The following is a 21,023-nucleotide window of genomic DNA, read 5'->3' as shown; positions in this document are numbered from 1 at the left end:
ACAGGTGGCTCCTACTCTACAGGCCTGGGCTTGAGCAGCATCACATGTCCTGGAGAAGCGTCTGATGCAGAAGATGTTCTGGCCAGAGGTTAGATGCGCCTTCTGGTGGCCACATTACAAATGTGATCTTTGTCACTTTGCTGAATGAAGCTCGGAGAAGTCAGTGAGTCTCCTTCAAAATGCATAGCCGTAGAGCATCCTGCACGGCAGCCACTTTGCCCCAGAGCTGCGCCTGTCTCCATCCTAGATGAGAGGGGGCCACTTTATGCCCTCCATAGCAGAGTCAAAAAGCCTTAAAAGGTACATGTCCCAGCATGCTTCACAGGACCTCCACCAGAACCCCGACCCTGGCCTTATACAGAATCACATCTGTCGACAGTCATGGCCTCCTCTCTGCTGCCCAAGGAGCCTTCTCAACTCTGAAACAGAAGCAAAGACACACTTCCTGTTTGTGGTGGGCAAGCTTTATCCAAAACAGCTTCTGGGAGACATCTGAGGTCTTTCAAGTCCACTCAACTCTGCCATTATGACTCAAAGCAGCCATAGACATATAAACATGTTTTAAAATTTTACTCCTGGGACTGTGGAGATGACACGGTCAGCAAGTGTGGGGCACAGCCGTCCTCTGCTACCACGTGTGGATACCTATTGTGGGTAATAGAGTGGTGTTCAGACTTGGACATTGTACACGCCGCCAGATGTCTCAGAAAAGCTGAGTCCTGGAGAGCCTGCAGGACAGAGATCAAAGGTGACAGGTCCACAGTCTTGGACACCGCAGGTGCCTCTGGGTGTCACAGAAGAGCTGCGAACAAAGTCGGGGACCCGGGGGCTGGGATCTGGCCCAGGGCCAAAGGGAAAGGGGCAGGGGAGCTCCAGCTGGGTCCTGAGGGGACAAAAGCATCCTTGATCTGGGTCAGCAGACAGCTTGGGTTGGTGGCCACCATGGCTGGGAATGCTGGGAGGCCTTCTAGCAGGAGACTAGGCTCTAATTTAGGGGATGGCCTGCCCAGTTGTTCCCACACAGCGAGTGCAGATGAGAAGAGGCAGTCCATGTTTTTAGCGTTTATTGTAGAGAAGTAGAGAGAGGGAGAAGGTAGAGAAGTAGAGGCTGGCCATGGCCACATGGAGAGAGGGGGAAGGGGATGGGGAGAGAGGAGAGCCCAAGAGGGCAAGCGGCAAGAGAGAGACACAAGCTTGGGAAGAGAGAAAGAGAGGAAGAGAGAGGGGAGGGGGCAAACAGCCCCTCTTACAGTGGGCTGGGCCTACCTGGCTGTTGCCAGGTAACTGTGAGGAAGGGCACACCTGGCTATTGCCAGGTGACTGTAGAGGGGGTAGAGTCCAGACAGAATACCAGGGGCTTGGGGCATTGCCCTACGTGACTGATTGCCACAGGATTATAGAGCTGAGGGCCTTGTGTCAGAAGCCTAGTGTCTGGGAGCATGGCCAACAGGTCATTCCCTTGCAGAATTAATCTGCAGGGTCTCCAGAAGTTAAGCCTCACTCAACTAGAACACATATTGCCTTTCACAGTCCCACAAGTCAGCACTTGCCTTGTAAGAGTGGAACCCTGACACTGGCTACCCAGAAACAAGGTTAGAAGGCAGCAATATTGGCACATGCATGAAATCCCAGTGGTAGCAAGGTAGGAGACAGAGACGGGGATCCCTGGACACTCAGAAGCCATCATCGGGGCCTGAATTCCAGGCCAGTAGAAGCTTGTCTCAGCACAGAGAGAAGATTCCTCAGAAGTGCCAGCTGAGGTTGTTTCCTGACCTACACACTCATGAACGCACATGCTCACACGTACCACACATGCACTGTTTGCAACAATCCTAATCCCAGTGGACACTTAGTCCTCATCTGCTCTCCCTCACATGCCAATCTGGCAGGCCACAGTCGGCCTGTGAGTCTGTCCTCACCTGCCACTCAGACCCCATCAGCATCACACTAGCAACAAGCAAGCTGGCCTCCACGGAAGAAAGGCATCCGCAATGGGGAATCAAGGGTCACCTCGGAAAATGGTGTGAAGAAGAATGATTATAGGATTTGGAGACTCGTGAGTCACTGCTGAGAGGAGTTCAGAGAAACAGGGCACTGTCGTGCTGTGGGGGTGAGTCTGTGATTTTAATGCGTCAGCTACAAAGAGGGAGCAAGGACTCACTGAAGACACACTGGAGAAAGAGCAATGGGGGAGCCAGGGTACAGCCGGGGGAGGGGCGCCTTCCTGCTCCGTGTCTCTTCACCTTGGCTTGTCCTAGTCAACGCTTTTTCTGAGACTAATGCTGTGTTCATGTTTGACACCAACAGTGCACCTTTGCGTGACAAGCCAGCTCCTGGCACCACCAGGACAGTGTTACACACACACACACACACACACTCTGGCCAGCCCACTCAGGGGCTTGATTTCACCCACTGCACACGCACTCATACATACACACACATACACACTGGCCAGACCACCCAGGGCATGTGATTTCACACACCACACACACACTCATACACACACACACACCATACACACACCATATACACACACACACACACATGCACACACACACATGCACACATGCACACGCACACAAGCACACATGCACACGCACACAAGCACACACTCTGGCCAGCCCACCCAGGGCCTGTGATTTCACCCACTGCACATGCACTCATACATATACACACACACACATACACACACGCATACATACACATGCACACACGTGCACAAACTCAAGCACATACACACATACACACAAGTACATACATACACTCTGGCCAGCCCACTCAGGCCCTAAGATTTTACCCACTGCACACACACTCATACATACACACACACACACACACACACATGCACATGCACACACATGTGCACAAACACAAGCACACACATACATGCATACATGTACATGCACACACATGTGCACAAACACAAGCACACACACACACACACACACACACACACATACTCTGGCCAGACCTCCAGGGCATGTGATTTCCCACTCCACACACACACTCATACACACACACCATACACACACACACATACACACTCAAACACGCACACACTCTGTCCAGACCACCCAAGGGCCTGTGATTTTACCTACTGCACATGCACTCATACATGTACACACACACACACACATATGTCCACATGCACACACACAGGCCAGCCCACTCAGGGCCTGTGATTTTACCCACTGCGCATGCACTCATACATACAATATACACACACACACATACACACACATACATACACACACACTGGCCAGACCACCCAGGGCATGTGATTTCACACACCATACACATACTCATATACACACACACCATACACACACACACACACACACACACACACACATTGGCCGGCCCACCCAGGGCCTGTGATTTCACCCACACCATACATAGACACACACACACACATTCACACACTCTCACACACACTGGCCAGCCCACCCAGGGCCTGTGATTTCACCCACTCTAACACTGGTATCTTTTCCTGACACTGCAATGAAGGAAGAGGTGAAAGCCCGTCTCCTGACGTCTCATCTTGCCAGGCACAGAAACAGACTCCAGCTGCTCAAAGCCCTCCTCCCTTCTATGTGTTCCCCAAGAATGAAGTCCCCAGCCCATCCAGCCCACAGTTCTGAAGGCCAGAAGCCCCAAAACAGCGCACAGGAGGCAACCTGCTTTACCTCTTCCAGATCGGATCCTCGTAGCTTCAGACATTGCTTGGCTTGTGGACACACCCCTTTCCTGTCAGCCTCTGTCCTCACATAGCTCCCTCCCGTCCTGTGTTCTTTTCCTCCTGAGAGCAGAACCCAATCTCATCAGTCTAGATCATGTTCTCTCCCGTTCTGACTTTTTCTTCAGACAAAGGCCAGGTTTTCCTCAGACTTAGCAAATAGCCAAGGATCACATTGGACTTCTGGTTTCCCTGCCTCTGCCTCATAATTGCTGGGATTACAGGCCAGCATCACCACGCCCAGTTTAGGGGAAGCTGAGGGAGGAACCCAGGGTCTCTTGGGTTGAGTGTTACACAAGCGCTCCACCAACTGAGTTATCCTCTCAGCCACACCAGGACACCATCTTACTGACAGCTACTGTGTCCTAGTTACAAGAGAAGCCATATATGCATGTACTTAGGGTTCACATGTCAGGACACCGTTCAACCCATTAGAAAACTACAAACCCATTCTCCTTTTAAACAGAGTCTAGCGCTAAGTCTCAGAGAAGCTTAGTAACTTATGAAAGATCACACAGCCAGAACGTAGCAAGCCAAGACTAAAGCTCCCCAGAACCTTGAGTCCTTGCCGCTATTGCAGCTCTCTGAAGCACCCCAGCCCCCTCAGAGTCGGCCTAGCAGGGATGGAAGCCCAGAGGCTCCACCTGCTGCCAGGCCAGGTTTGAGTTGTTTTTCTTTTCATTATGAAACGTTCCTTGTACGAGAACAGTGCACACCCTGAAGGCGATGAGGCATCACAGGCGAGCCCCAGGGCCCACAGAGCCAGACCAGACACTTGACACTCACAAACCACCCTCCTACCTCTCTGAAGATTCCCAGAGCAAGCACTCTCCACGCTTATATGATTCCATTAGGAATCCTGAAACATATAAACATTGGTATTTCCTCCTGAAAGAAACAAAGAATTACAAATACAGGATAAATGCAAAATTACAAACAAAGGGGGAGAAACCCACAGAGGCAGCTCCTTAAATGTTGGTGTGCTCCACAGGACGGCTGTTCTAATGGTCACCCTGAGAGTGACAGACCGTCGTCCCAGAGGACTACAGAGAATGCCATGCTGGAGTCAGTACAGAGGTTCTAGAGGAAGAGCATGGAGAACAGGTGCGATGGTCATTATTATTATAATAAGGGCTTTCCCACTGGGCTCCCCCACCTCCCCACTCACAGCCCATTCCCTCGCTCACTGCAGCTCCAGGCTACCTATGCAGAACCACCTACCTTATACCGCTCTCCTGATCACGGACAGCTTCTCCCACTGAGAGCTACGAGATGGCTGTGTATGACCTTGGGCGATCTTGTAACCTCTCAGGGGCTCCAGCTGCCTGTCATGGGAAGAGGGATAACGGCAGTCACTGGAGGTCTGGGATGAGGTCATCCATGAAAAGCTCTCAACGTGGCCCCTGAGCCTCACCCACCCTCGCCAGCTTCCTTCCTCGCTGGCCCGACGCCAAAGTGTATGAGCATGGACTGTATATTTGTATGTAGTATACATTATATACATGTATATAATTAATTCTCACTCTTGGGGCTACCTCTGCAAGCCCACTGAGCAAGTAAGTGCCTATCCCTTCCTGCCTGCAGCAGAGGCTGACCTGATGCTATCCTGTCATTTGCTAAGAGAAAGATACACGTTACAAGAAGACTTGGACCCATCGGACTTCAGGGACTACAGAGCAAGCATCCCAACACACTGACCTCAGCTTCTAAGCTTGCTAAGCCCGGCCTCCTTTTCTGTGATGGGATAAAAAAGAAAGTTCTCACACATCCTAAGCTGGACTCGAGTTCGCTATGTAACCAATAATTACCTTAAAATTCTGTTCCTCAGGCCCCACCTCCTGAGCGCTGGCTGAGATGGCATGCTTGAACCACCATGCCTGGTTCGTACAGTGCTTGAGAGTGAATCTAGAGTTCGGAGTATACCGGGCAGGCATTCCAGCAAGTAAGCTATGTCTCTAGGCTGTCCTGCCTGCATAATAGTCCCCGTTTGTCAGTGTGTCAATCAAGGAGTCTCCTCCCCTGTGCTTAGGTCTCAGTTCCACCACTTACAAACTGTAGGGACAGGGTCAAGATATACAGTTTCTCCAAGCCCTGGAGAAAGGAGATCTGGAAAAGGAGGCTAAGAATGACGCTGAACCTACGCTGCCAAGTTGAGTAGCTGCAGGGGCTAAAGCAATAACTCAGAGGTTAAGAAGAGCACTGGCTGGTTTTCCAGACAGGCCATGGTTTGATCCCAGTGCTGACTTGGTGGATCACAACCACAATGCAACTCCAGTCCCAGGGGATCCAATGCCCTATGATGACTCTCAGGGGTACATGGACATAACATGCAGGAAAATATTCATACACACAAAATGGAACTTTTAATTAAAAAATAAAAATAATAGCCACTAGCCAAATGAAGTTAATGGATTTAAATTCATTAAGATAAAAAGAATATTAAAAATCCTTTTGTAAGTTATACAAGGCACATTTTCAAGTTCCCTGGGTTGGTCAGCTCTCTGTCATTGGGGCAAAATATCTGAGAAATTCAACAGCTTAAAGGAGAACAGTCTGCCGGGCATAGTGGCACACACTTGCCCTCCAAGCAAGTTAATAATGAAGAAAAGAAGACCAGGAAGTCAAGCTTGTTCATACCATAGAGCCTCAACCTGGGATATGTAACATCCTGTCTCAATCAATCAATCGATCAATCAATGGAAGAAGATTTCTTTTGCTCACTATTTCAAAGGCTTGGCCCCCATCGCTTTAGGCGTAGAGGAAAACAAGCATCAGTGTGTATGATGGTTTAACACAGCCAGAAACCAGAAAGAACTAGAAGGGTCCAAGTTCCCCAGGCCACACCCACCAGTGACCTCCTTCCTGCCCAGAGTTCCTACCAATTCCCAATGTTGTCACATGCTGGGAACCAGACCTTTGACAGAGGCATCTTTGGAGGCATTCACTATTCAAACTAAAACAGGCATCATGACCGTCTGTGGCTTACAGCCAACCATATCAGATAAGGTGAAAAAGAATCCCATCATCCAGAAAGTTCTTTTGAGCATTACTGTTTTAGAAGGTTGTAGTATGGATTAAATAAATAAACAGTGTGCTTTAGTACCACATCTGAAGAATAAGACATACTTAGTGGAACGGAGCTACTGTCTTTTAATCCTTTGCAAGGTGGATGTCATTGTGCCCACTCAGCAAATGAGAAGGTAGAGTAATTCAGGGGAATTAATATGGGTTTTCAGACTTTCATAGCAGCAGCCATTAGAGAGTAGATTTAGACCCTAGTAAGTATGACTCTAAAAATGGTGGTTTTCCCACAGTGGTCCTCTGAGAATAAAAGAAACTGATAGCTAAGAGCTACTGTTGCAAAATACAGCACAAGCTGCAACTGTGCCATCAAAAGCAAAACAGAGGCTGAGAGAAGGTGTAGGGTTCCATAGCTGCCTGCAGCTATTACGAAGTGGGTTTCTGGAACAGAAGCTGAGGAATAAATAGGGAAGAGGGGCGAAAAGAAGTATGGCTAAGACAATATTCACTGATCAAAGCCAGAAACTTTAATGGCGCCAGACCTTTTAACAGTTTGGGCAAACCCTTCCCCCCAGACTCCAGGCTGAGTTCCGGTGGAAGTTGTCTAGCTTCTCTTGGAGGTCCTCGTCTTGACTGCTCCGGCAGCTGGGTGGGTCACCTGTTTAATTCAGGAATTCCTAGACCTGGAGGAACAATGAACTTAACCTTTACTTCGAGCACGACACCCTAGGTGGAGCAGGATCCTGGCTATCTGGGAGAAGTTAACCTTGACCAAAGTCAAACTCTGACCAAGTGCAAGACTGCCCCAATATGGCTCTGTACAGAAGGACCCAGTTCAATTCTCAGAACCCACCTAGAAAAGCTCCCCATGGCGGCACACACTTAGAATCCCAATAACTGGGGGGTGGGGGGTGGAGACAGATGGACCCCTAAGGTTCACTGGCCAAGCAGCTTAGACCCTGCCTTAAATTAAAGGACATACTACCTGAATCACAACACATGAGGCAGCCCTCTGGCCTCCATGTGCACACACACTTGAGTACACACTCACACACACACACACACACACACAGGGACAGGAATGAGAACTGGGATAGAGTGGTAGAGAATTTGACTAGAATGTATGAGGCCCTAGGGTTCATTACCAGTGTGCATGTGTGCGTGCATGTGTGTGTGTGTGTGTGTGTGTGTGTGTGTGTATGCAGAGAGAGAGAAAAAGAAGAAAAAGGAGAGAGAGAGAGGCACTAAGGCTCAGAGAATAGAAATTTCAACACGTACAGTCTTTTCCTGAGGATATTTTGTTATAATGAGTCGGAAACGTTTCACATGTATTTAAGCACCTGGTTCCCAGCTGATGGTACTATTTTCAGAAATCATGACACCTTTTGAAAATGGGGCTTAGCTGGAGGAAGTGGATCACTAGAGACAGGTTGCTGGAGCCTTGAGACTTTATGGGTCGAGGATCCCTGGTCTCTTCCTGACACAGGCTCTGTTCCCTGGTCAGGCCACCACATGTGCAGCAACTATCACACACATTCCTACAGCTGCCTACAAGAGCCTCAAGCCATCACACCTTCCCACCATGACGGACTGAGGTCTCTAAAACCATGAGCCAAAATAAAGCCCTCTCCCTCGCGCTGACCTGTGAGGTTTTCTCAGAGTGATGAACTAAGTAACTAATACAATGTTCTTCAGTAAGATAGGCAGTGTCAAGACTGCAGTGAGGCAGCATGTTGGTAGCATACAGTAGGTACCTGGGATTCTTTTTTTCCATCTTAATATTTGCACCAGAAGTACCACCTTTGACCTGGCCTTAAAATATAACCCCTTTCAACATACACATGCATATATACATGTCTATATATGTTTATGTGCACATGTATGCAAGTGTGTGTATATGTGGATATAAGTATGTATGTGCACATGTATGTGTGTGTGCTTGTGTATATTCTGGGTATGTATGTATGTGTGTATGTGTGTGTGTTTGTCTGTGTGGGTAGGCATGTGTTCACATACGTGTAGAAGCCAGAGGCCAATCTTGGTATTGTCCATCTTATCTTTTGAAATAACCTTTGTCATAGTCTTGGAACCTAATAAGTATCCTTGTCTGGCTGGCCAGTGAGTCCCAGGGATGCACCTGCCTCTGCCTCTCAGCACCAGTTTTACGAGAGCACACCACCATGCCCATCTTTTTACATGGGTTCTGTGGGGATCTAAATTCAGGTCCTCATGTGTATATAGAGAACACTTTACTGACAGAGCTGTCTTCCCAGCTTTCCATCTCCGAGATCATATAAGCACACTTCGTCTTGCCGTGCATGACTGGAATGTGGCCCTTGAATTTCTCAATCTTTACAAATCAGGGTTCTAGAGCTTCGCAAAGACATGAAGTCACTAGCCCACTGTGCTGAAACAATCAATTCCTTGATTAAAATCTGACAGCTTAATTAATTGGTACTTAATAGCACAACCTTAATTATACTCTACATTGTTATTTGATAATAGTCATAGATTTCCCATGGGGCTGTGCACACATGTCTTTTTATCAGCTGATTACAAATGACCAAGCTTGACCTCCATGCTGGGGGGCGGGAGGGCGGGGAGGTGGGGGGAATGTCTCTACATCCAGAACGTCAAAGACTTCATCAGCACTAACTCCGTTCTCGCCAAGACCTATACATGACAGAATTGTCTGCATTAAAAGTTCTTTGAGGGTCTGGAGAGATGGGCCCGTGGTTAAGAGCGTCTTCTATTCTTCCACAGGACTGGAGTTTGGTTCCTAGCAACACACACACACACACACACACAAATAAAAATAAACCACTCTTTAAGTCTGAGGTTTATGAAAAAGAAAAAAAAAAGCAATGACTTGTATGCTCCCTCCAGACCTCCACATTTGTGAACTTCTATAAAGTATTAATTAGCATCTTTGACACATGCTTCAACTCAAAAGAGACAGGTGAATGTTTCTTTTAACCCAGAGACTACATTGATTGCCAAAGTGTGCAAAAGGCACTGAAATTCTCCAGATATGATTCAGATATGATTAAAGATGTAGGAAGGGCCCTGAGTAAACAGAGAAAAATGAGACCTAGAGGCAGGACCATGTGAGCTTTGTTTTGTATGTGTGCTGCTGAGATCTGATACCTTGAGTTTCCTTTCTTGTCTCAGCCTCAGTTGCTTTGTCTGTGAGACGCAGACAGTCACGTCTAGTCCTCGGGACAGCAACGGGAGGCTCCGGTGACCAGAAGTCTCTGCTCACTCATCCTCCCAAGTGAGTGCTTAGCTGTGGCACACAAGTTTGTTCTCTGTCCTACTCCTCATGGAAACCATTCAAGCAGAGGAAGTGTCGCCCCTGAGGTCTCTGGAGAGCAAGAATCAGATGTGCCAGAGAAACCCATTCCTTGGTGAATATACGAAAGGAGGGTCATAAACCTTTCTAGAAGTTTCCAGAAGCAATTTCTGAGATGCATTCTGGCCTACAGGGAAAGACCCTGTCGATACCTCGCCCCTCACTGTTCTCTGCATAGACTGACATAAAGCTCCTTGTCCTGATTTACACTCTGTAGCTACAGAATCAGTCGCTTGTGGTGTTTACTAATCAATGTATACAATGTATGGTACCAGTCCCCACATGCCCATTTCCCTAGCAATGGTGACTTTTACAGATAAATGTCTCCATATACTGATTTCTAGGCCTAGCTCAGTCAGTCTGAAGGGATCCTAAAGAATTTATTTTTAAAATTCCCAAGCAATTCTGGCAGACAGATTTGCTGAGGAAGGGATAAAGTGCTTGTTGCTAGTGTGGCCAGACAATCGAGCCCTGACTTTTGGCCCCTATAACACACCAGTGATACGTGTGTCTTAGAGAAATAACTGCAGTTGCTTCAGCTTGAAATCCAGTGTGATTTCAAAGCCTCCCTGACAGGGCTCCCTGAGGACCTGAGATTATGGTGACTGGATGAGATTTTCTACCTCTTATTGCAAAAGCCAGGGTGCGAAGCACTGCCCTGCTTCTAAGAGGGAAGTAACAGTTTAGCATCCAAGTCTGTCTTCCCTCTGACAGCTGCTCAATACCTGCAGTCAGTCACCCAACAGTTGTGTGTGTGTGTGTGTGTGTGTGTGTGTGTGTTTGTGTGTATATGTGTGTGTGCATATACGCAAGTACAAGCACACTTGCACATACTCACTTAATGATTGTATATACATGTGTGGAGGTGTGTGTGCATGTATGTTCCTGCATGTAGAGGCCAGAGAATGATGTCCATTGTCTTCCTCAATCTCTCTCCCTTTTATTTACTGATACAGTCTCTCAATGAACCCAGAGCTTACTGATTCTACTAGCCTAACCTACTTGCTTAGCAGATCCCAATTCAAACTCCCAAGTGCTGAGATTACAGCTGCTCAGCTTTCCCTGGATGCTGGGGAACTGAACTCTGGCCCTCATACTGAACATTGCCAGAAGGCATCAGATTGTGTGGTACTGGAATAATGGGCGATTGTGAGCCACCATGTTGGTGCTAAGAAATGAACCAGCTTCTGTGCAAGAGCAGCAAGTGCTTGCAACTACTGAGTCATAGCTCCAGACTCTCACCCCCAGCCTATTGTTCAAGTTCTGATAGCATCCTACAGCCAGAACACCCACAAGGCAATCCCTTTACTGATACTACACAGATAGCTAGACTGTGTCCTAGAGCAGGAGAGGTGTGATATTTCCCTCCTTTTCTTGGCGTTTCAAAATTGGCCAACTGAATGAATAAGACCATTTAGGATACAAACAAAAAACAAAAACAAACAAAGCATAGAACAATTTATCAGCCATTCCCTACTTCCTGAAATACTCAGGGTCCTGAGCACTCTGAAAATTTCAGTTGCCAACTTGGTGAGTAGCAACATTAGCTATAACAATAGTTGGAATTATAGAAGACCTACCCATCTTGATGGCCATTTCCAGGAAGCAGAGTGTCCATCTTCCACCAAGGTTCTCTTTCCTCCCCTGTATTACTTCCCACTAATTTTGAAAAACATTTTTGCTGGACTTTTTCCATTATTTTCCCAGCATGCACCTAATAGCAACCAAGAAGTACTTTTAAAAATCCCATTAACTTTATCTAATGGAAATTCTCACAATATCACAATTGCCTTTTTTAATTCTTGAATTAACCTTGGGGAGCTTTTAGATGTTCTTTGGGGCATGTACAGGAGGACTGAGGAAATCTTTCATTTCTACATTCTTGGAGAGCTTGACACACTTGGATAAGTGCAGACCTGCTCTCTCCTAATGTATTTCTCTGGGTGAATATTGATTTGACTCCCATTGTATATCCTGAGCACACACCAATCTCCAGAAATATGGGCCAACTGAGGATTGTTGCTTAATGTTCAACTTTGAGAGACTATATCAGTCCCACCTTGTTGGGTTTGGCTTCTCTTTTCTCTACCTGTTGGTCCTGCAGACACCACACGTGTTAAGAATGTTACATACATGAAAGTAATGCTCATGGCTGTTAAACAACTCATGTCCTTTCCCTGTGTTCTGTGGGATGCTTTAGCCTCAGGGAGGTCAAGCTTAAGGTGATTAAGGATGAGTTGCTGGAAACATTCAGTCATGTTTCTGATGATGCGGTAAGCCTGGGTTGGTCTGCGTTGTGAGGTTCCTTGCTTTTGTGATGGTTTGGTCCATGCTCAGAGAAATTCCAGTGTCTTCTGCTCCTAAGGCTTTTGAGTTCCTTGATCTGAAGAGCTTTATTCTATTATTTGAGAGGCATTATTTCTAGATTTGAGAAATGGTCTGCACTGAAAGCTGGATTTGCACTCATTATACAGCTAAAGAGGGCCCTAAACTTCTGATCCTCCTGCCTCCACCTTCCAAATGCTGTGATTCCAATTGTGCACGACCATGCCCAGTTTGTATGCAGAAGTAGGGAACAGGTTTCCCACATGCTAGGCAAATGTCCTACCAAAGGGAGGCTGTAAAATGACAAGTGGCATGGGCATTTTATTTAAGAATCCAAAGTACATAAAACACAATGATTCTTAAGGGCTGGCCTGTTTGGTTTAGGGGTGGAAATCACCTATTCGCCTCTGCCTCCCACTTCCTCCTGTGTATTACTTCGTTGCTTATCATGATGGCCGAGTTATCAGGCACCACAAAGAACTCAAGAAAGATGTCTCAGAATACATTGCTTATGCCAGTGCTACAACAAGGCAGTAAGAGTCAAGTAAGCCTCCCTGGAGGCTTGAAGCACACAGGGCCTAAGATCAGTGGAGCAGCTGGGACGGAAGTCTTCCTGCTGCCATTTACACCAGGGAGCTGGGAGACTCCACAGCCTTCTGTGATCAGTGGAGCAGTGATCTCCCAGCAGGCTTTCACTTTTGAGTGCAGAGGTGAGATCTCTACCTTCTCTCTGGAGAGGACCCAGCTAGGAGCACACAGGGCCTAAGATCAGTGGAGCAGCTGGGACGGAAGTCTTCCTGCCTGCTGCCATTTGCACCAGGGAGTTGGGAAACTCCACAGTCTTCTGTGCATATCCCACCAGGAGAGAGAGAGATCTCCTAGCAGTGCTTTCATTTTTGAGCTCAGAGGAGTAAGGACACAGGCTTACAGGTCCACAGGAGGAACAAACTCCAGCCAGAGGTAAGAATATCAACTAGTATCAGATGGCGAAAGGCAAGCTCAACCCTACCAACAGAAACCAAGGCCACATGACAACATCAGAACCCAGTTCTCCCACCACAGCAAGTCCAGGATACCCCAACACATTGGAAAAGCAAGAATTGGATTTAAAATCGGATGTCTTGATGCTGATAGAGGGCTTCAAGAAGGACGTAAATAACTCCCTTAAAGAAATACAGGAGAACATCAGCCAACAGATAAAAGCCCTTAAAGAGGAAACACAAAATCCCTTAAAGAAATACAGGAGATCATGGGTCAACAGGCAGAAGCCCTTAAAGAAGAAACACAAAAATCCCTTAAAGAATTACAGGAAAACACAAACAATCAAGTGAAGGAACTGAACAAAACCATCCAGGATCTAAAAGTGGAAGTAGAAACAATAAAGAAATCACAAAGCGAGTCATCTCTGGAGATAGAAAACCTTGGAAAGAATTCAGGAGTCATAGATGCAAGCATCAACAACAGAATACAAGAGATAGAAAAAAGAACCTCAGTTGCTGAAGATACCATGGAAAATGTTCACTCAAAAGTCAAAGAAAATGCAAAATGCATAAAGCTGGTAACTCAAAACATCCAAGGAACTCCAGGACACAATAAAAGGACCAAACCTAAGGATTATAGGTATAGACGAGAGCAAGGATTTACATCTTAAAAGCCCAGTAAATATCTTCAACAAAATTATAGAAGAAAACTTCCCTAACCTAGAGAAAGAGATACCCATGAACATACAAGAAGCTTTCAGAACTCCAAACAGACTGAACCAGAACAGAAACTCCTCCTGGCACATAATAATCAAAACACCAAATTCACTAAACAAAGAAAGAATATTAAAAGCAGTAAGGGGGAAAAAGGGGGCAAGTAACTTATAAAGGCAGACCTATCAGAATTATACCAGACTTCTCACCAGAGATGATGAAAGCTAGAAGATCCTGGGCAGACCTCATACAGACCCTAAGAGGACACAAATGCCAACCCAGACTACTATACCCAGCAAAACTCTCAATCATCATAGATGGAGAAACCAAGATATTCCATGATAAAACCAAATTTGCACAATATCTGTCCACAAATCCAGCCCTACAAAGGATAATTGATGGAAAATGCCAATACAAGGAGGGAAAAAAACTACACCCTAGAAAAAGCAAGAAAGTAATCTTCTTCCAACAAACCCAAAGGAAGATACACACACAAACATAAAAATAACATCAAAAATAACAGGAAGCAACAATCACTATTCCCTAATATCTCTTAACAACAATGGACTCAACTCCCCAATAAAAAAGACATAGTCTAAAAAAAAAAAAAGAGTCAAGTAAACACACCAAGATTCTGCACCTCCAATGGAATTCAAACTTGGTTACATCACCCAAGGATCTGAGCAGGCCTTCAGGTCTGCAGTGAGAACAAGGTCTCAGTGCCAGTGGCAGCCACAGTACTAAGGGCATCTTCCCAGTGGGACAGACAAGACTGTACTGCTGAGAAGCAAGAGGATCACGTAGGACCTGGGTACTTGCTGTCACATCAGGAATGGGGACGTGGGGAGGGGCTTTCCTGCTGAGCCTGGTCAGACAGAATGCTTGCTGGGGCTTGTCACAGGAGCGAGCAAAGCCATCAGACACCTCACTCTGCCTGGGACATTGGGGACACACCGGGAGGCAGGGTCTTCAGACTTACACTAAAGTAAGTTGTTCCCACGAGGCAGGAGAGACATGCCTACAACTTAGAGTTTGTAAAGGCAGATGGACCAGGATTTGAGTCCCAGCTATGTTAGCGGAAATCATCTTGGTCCAGCAATGTAATCTCCCTTCATGCCTGACATGGTGCCTGCCTGGCACAGGCACCTTGAGCACATGAACACAATTCATGAGCATGGTGTTTGGCCAAAGTGGACACTCACCGTGGCCGTGAGTCATCAGGTGCGTTTTGATGACTGAAGCCAATGGGGAGGGCTGGCAAAACAAGCAGAGGGGAGGGGGCCAAGTCTGGTCAGGAGTCAGGGAAAGGAACGACTCGCACCTCGTAGGTAGCTTTAAAGTCTCGGGGTGCAACAGAGTTGGGGCTCACTTCGGGATGGAGACGGAAGCTAGGAGCCCAGCAGAAGAAACGGACTCCTTGAGACACCTCCACATGCGTCTTAACAGCCAGGGCTCTGGGCCTTTCCCACTCCTCTCTGACAGTTCTAGAGACTTGCAAGGCTCCCACGGAGCCGGTATTCCAGCAGCGTCTTCCGAAGACGGGAGGCTGGGAAGAAGGAGCCTTGGAGGCAGGGACAGAAGGCTTTGAAACCAACAATATCTCGGTAACAAAGCCAGAAACAAGAAGGGATGGTGGGAAGTGATGTGTGAGACTTCCCTGTCTTCCCTTCTCACTCCCGCTGAGGAGAAGGAGTTCGCGCTCACCTCCCTGGCTCTTGGGTTTGCCTTTACTGTGTGCTAAATAGAAATAAATAGAAGCGGGAAGAAATCTTAGAGAAACTAGAAAATTGAGCCACGCGTTTAAGAAGAAAGGATCTTAAAGATAGCTCAGCTGGTGAGGCGCTTGCTTCACAGGCAGGAAGAACTGCTCTGGATACCCAGAACCCTCATTTAAAAAAAGAAAAAAGGCCAACATGGCGGCATTCAGTCCCTGCACTGGAGACATAAGATAGGGTCATCCCCGAGGGTTATTGGCCAGCCAGGCCGGCAGGTTTGACAGAATTCCAGGCCATTGAGAGACACTGAGAGAAACAGAGAGACAGAGACAGAGAGAGACAGAGACACAGAGACAGACACAGAGACACAGAGGCACAGAGACACAGAGACAGACAGAGACAGACAGAGACAGAGAGACAGAGACACAGAGATAGAGCGACAGACAGAGACAGAGATGGAGAGATAGACAGAGACAGAAAGAGACAGACAGAGACAGACACAGAGACAGACACAGAGTCAGACACAGAGACAGAGACAGACAGGGTCAGGGACAGGGACAGGGACAGGGAGAAGAAACAGTACACACTTATGTATGCATGCATGCCCAGGCACACACAAAGGCAGAAATGTCAACAAATTAACAATAAATTTAAAACTGAAAAAAAAGACAGCAATAAATAGGACTTAGAATAAAAATGGAGACATTTCTAAGGCTAAATTCTGGGCTTTAGAGATGAGAAGTTATTCTCTTCTCAGAAAAGATTTTGAGCAGGGCTTTTTGGAGTGCCAAAAAAGGTGACCTTAGACGATAGTCTGGGTTGAGTGTTCTGTCCCTTCCCCTGAGTGTTCTTCCAGAATGAAACGTCTTTTCATACAGATGTGCCCCACTGAGACCACTTAGAGCTCCCGCTGTACACAGGTTATGCTAAGCCACTGATTGCTGTTCACTAAATGCCTGCTAGGTTCCAGAAAATTCCACACACATTGAGTGCCTATTGCAGCCGGCGATTGCTTTGATTGGTGCCCGTTAATTGCCTGCCTACTTGAGATCTTTCCACTGTGAGTCAGAGTCTGCCTCCCCACCATTTGTTCTGGGATTGCCCCTAACCTGACCCATTAGCTGGAATTCAGTGAACCCCAGCCCTCCAATTCAGAGCTCCACTCGCTTCTACTTCCTCTCCTGGTCCCTGTTGCTTCTGCAGCCAGGAGAAGCCTGCACTGGGACACCTAGGGCTAAGACATAAAAATGAAGAGAACTAAGCCACCTCAGCTAACAGAAAGCTGAGCCTGCTTCAGCTGACCACATGTACATTCAAGGAAGAATGGCCTGGGAGAACACACCTGAAGTCATTGGCAGACACATAGAATCATGAGCAAAGTGTGTCTAGTTTGCGGGCCATTGAGATGGCTCAGTGGACAAAGACACTTGCTGTCAATCCTGGGGACCTGAGTTTGGTACCCAAGACCTGCATGGTAGAAGAAGAAAACCAACTCCTGAAATGTGTCTTCTGACCTCCATACATACAAGTGCACACACACACACACATGCACACAGGCTAAGACATGTACATACACACTGAGACATGTATACACACCCACATATATATATACACAAATAATAATTTTTAATATATAAGTAGTTTTAACTACTATGTTTGAGGCAGTCTTATTACACAGCAATATCTATCTGATATGTTGAGAAGGCAACAAATCAATGTTTCTTTATTTGTAGTTGTCTGATTAAGACAGAGTCTTATGTAGCCCAGGATGAACTCCGAATAATTGCGTAACCAAGGATGTCCTAAACTCCTGGTGTTCCTGCTTCCACCTCCCCAAGGCTGGGGTTACTGTCATCTACCACCAAACCCAGATAATACTTTGGTTATGGCATATTTATTCTTACAGCTGAGAATTTCTAATGCTTGAAAGGAGACTAGCACTTGTCTAAGAAGTTCCAAAACCCAATTTGAACATAGTTCCATTTCATCTCCACCTCATCCTTTCCGGTGCCTCAGATGCCAGCGGCTGCCAAAGACAATGCCAGATTTGCCATAGGTCAACTCTGTGTCTTAGGATGGCTAAAGGGACAGGTCTGGGCAGCAGCTGCTGAAATCACAGTTCTCAACATCCAGATCAGCAAAGCAGGATCACAACCCAAGAGGAAATTAGCAGCCTGTGGAAGCTGGACCTGAATATTAAACCCCATAAGAAATAAAAAATAAATGACAGTGTTGGGAACAAGGAGAGTCTACAGAGCTGGGCTTGTAGAAGCAAAATTTCTGGGGATAAACAAACCCCTTTAGCCGAAACTGAAATTGCAAAACTCTCCCAAGCAGAAGAAAATGGCCAGTCTTGGAATGTGTCAGACCACAAAGCAGGACCTGGGATGCATGTAGACACATGTCTTTATTGCTACAAGTCATCATATACACAACACACACACCGCATGCACATATGGAATTAGTTGAGCACACACTAACACATGCTTACCTAAGTAAGCTTGCTTACTTAGTTAAGTAAGCATGTCTCTTTATACATTTTGTCTTAGTTAGGGTTTTACTGCTGTAAACAGACACCATAATCAAGACAACTCTTATAAAAACAACATTTAACTAGGGCTGGCTTACAGGTTAAGAGGTTTGGTCCATTATCATCAAGGCAGGAGTATGGCAGCATCCAGGCAGGCATGGTGTAGGAGGAGCTGAGAAGTCTACATCTTGTCCTGAAGGCAAACAGAAGACTGGCTTACAGGCAACTAAAAGGAAGTTGTCAAAGCCCGCCCACAGAGTGACACACTTCCTCTGACAAGGCCACACCTCCTAATAGTGCAAAAAAACTACAACTACAAAACAGCACACACTTACATTTATTAACACATGCAGTGACACGTCTCTGTGGCCAGAAATGACCACAAAATGTATAAAGTCCAAACACAAAAATATACAAAAAGGATCTGGGGAGATGTCTCAGGAGGTGTGAGCATGTGCTACCAAAGTATGAAGGTCTAAGTTCAAATCTCTTTTCTTCACACAAAGAACTAGGAATGGGCACGCCTGACTGCAGCTCTATTGCCCTAAGGAGCAGAGACAAGCAGCCCCTGGGAACTGCCTCCTGAGCCTCGCTCCCGGCTCAGGGAGAGACCTGACTCAAGGAATAAGTAGAGAATGACAGACACCTTCTCTGGCATCCATGTATGCATCAATACATCTGCACGCAGGCAGGCAGGCAGGCACGCCCGTGCACACCCGTGCATGTGCATGCACACACACACACACACACACACACACACACACCTTAGAGACACAGTGGGGGAAGGGGGAATGCATTCTCTTCCTGGAAAAGAGTTTTCTCTCTAGGTCTTATCCTCAGAGTAGAGGCATATCTGTTTTTCTATGTAGATGCCAAGGCTAAGCCTTCAAATTGACCCTTCCCATGTAAAACTCAGCCCCCTCTAGGACCTCCACACAGTTTCTACCACAGCAAGAAGGGATAGAAAGAAGTGTCAGCTAACTGGCCAGAGACTCACCATGAAATCAGCATTCCTGTGAGACTGAGAAATTCCATAGAGGCCCACCTTTGGGCTGGTGGAGGAGAAACAATACTAACTCTGATTAACAGTCTAGAGTTCAAACCTGCTTCTGTGCTTTAGAAGTATAAAGGTGAAGCCAATTGCATAAGTGTGCTGAGCTTTGGGGCTCTCTGTTGTAATGGAGACAGTGGAGTACTACACTGTACTGGAGGACTACTCTGTAATGGACTACAGAGGAGTACTGAGAAAGATTAAACACAGTAGTGTTTGAAGTGGAGGGTTCAGGACCTGAACATGTCTGTATTCCTTTCTATTGCCATGGTCAAGCACTGACCACAGTCTGGAGAGGGGAGGGGTTTTGCATATTCTAATCATAGGCTGCCATTGGAGGCCAGAACTGAAGCAGAGTTTAAGGAGGAATGCTGGTTACTGGCTGCTCCCTCTGGCTTGCTCTGCTTGGTTTCTCATAGCTCTCACAGAACTTCTGTCAAAGTGGAGTATGCCCACAGCGGGCTGGGCCCTCCCACATCTACCATTAATTAAGAAAATGGCCCGCCATCTTCTTCATCTTCTACAGGCCACTCTAATTAAGGTATTTTCTCAGCTGAAGTTTCCTCTTCCAGATGACTCTAGCTTATGTCACATTGACAAAAATTAAAAACTCACCAGCATGGGAGCTAAGAGATGCGGATTTCCAGAACCCACATGGTAGCTCACAACCACTGTAACCCCAGGTCTTGGAATCCAACACCCTCTTCTGGCCTCCGAGAACACAGGCAATGCATGTGGTATATACACATGTGTATGGGCAAACTATCCATGCATATAAAATATTTTTTAAATAGTTAACTAACCAGGATATTCAGTAGTTGTTACAAGCAAGAATTTTTTGGCCAAATTCATGATTTGGTCATTTGAAATATTAATCTTGGGGTTCCACATTCTTCTCTTTCACTTCTTTCTTGTGACCCCCCCTCCCAGCATAATAAGAACTTGAGCCACATTCTGTTTATCTTCTATAACTTTTTGTGCTTCATATTTTATCCAAAATGGTCATTTTTCTTCCTTTGAAACCTCCCATATAAATGCCTCTTGTATGAAGGAAAGCTAATTTCTTCTGTTTGTGATCATTGTCTTTTCTGGGGCACCATTTATCTAGTTGTAGTCATTGAACTCATTCAGCAAATCGATTTTAATAAACCCAAATTCTCCTTCTAGGCAATGTTTTGATACTCAAATTCCACTGAGAAAAGGGAATAAAAATCTGCAGGCTCAGAATGATGACCAATCCTTGCTCTTCAAAAGCCCATTCATGTTTCAAGGTAGAGCCTTGAAGGGGCAACTTTGAATCTCCATTTTAATACTGATTTGTTCACCACCACAGACATTCCTGAGCCTACATGTGGCACAGTGTGGCTCCAGACCACTGAGACACAAGACCGACACAACCATACATGACAGGAAGAAAAAAAGAAAAAATTATTAATTTAAATATTTTTTATTTTATTTCATGTGTGTGTGCATGAGTGTGTATATGTGTGACTGTGTGTAAGTGTGAGTATGTCTGTGTGTATATGTGTATGTGAGTATGTGAGTGTGTGTATGTGTGTGACTGTTTGTGTGAGTATGTGTATAGGCATGTATGTGTAT

This window comes from Apodemus sylvaticus, chromosome 10, assembly GCF_947179515.1.
Source record: "Apodemus sylvaticus chromosome 10, mApoSyl1.1, whole genome shotgun sequence".
In the NCBI taxonomy this organism is placed as follows: Eukaryota; Metazoa; Chordata; class Mammalia; order Rodentia; family Muridae; genus Apodemus; species Apodemus sylvaticus.
The sequence above is the reverse complement of the archived record's forward strand: the minus strand, read 5'-3'. Positions refer to the sequence as shown.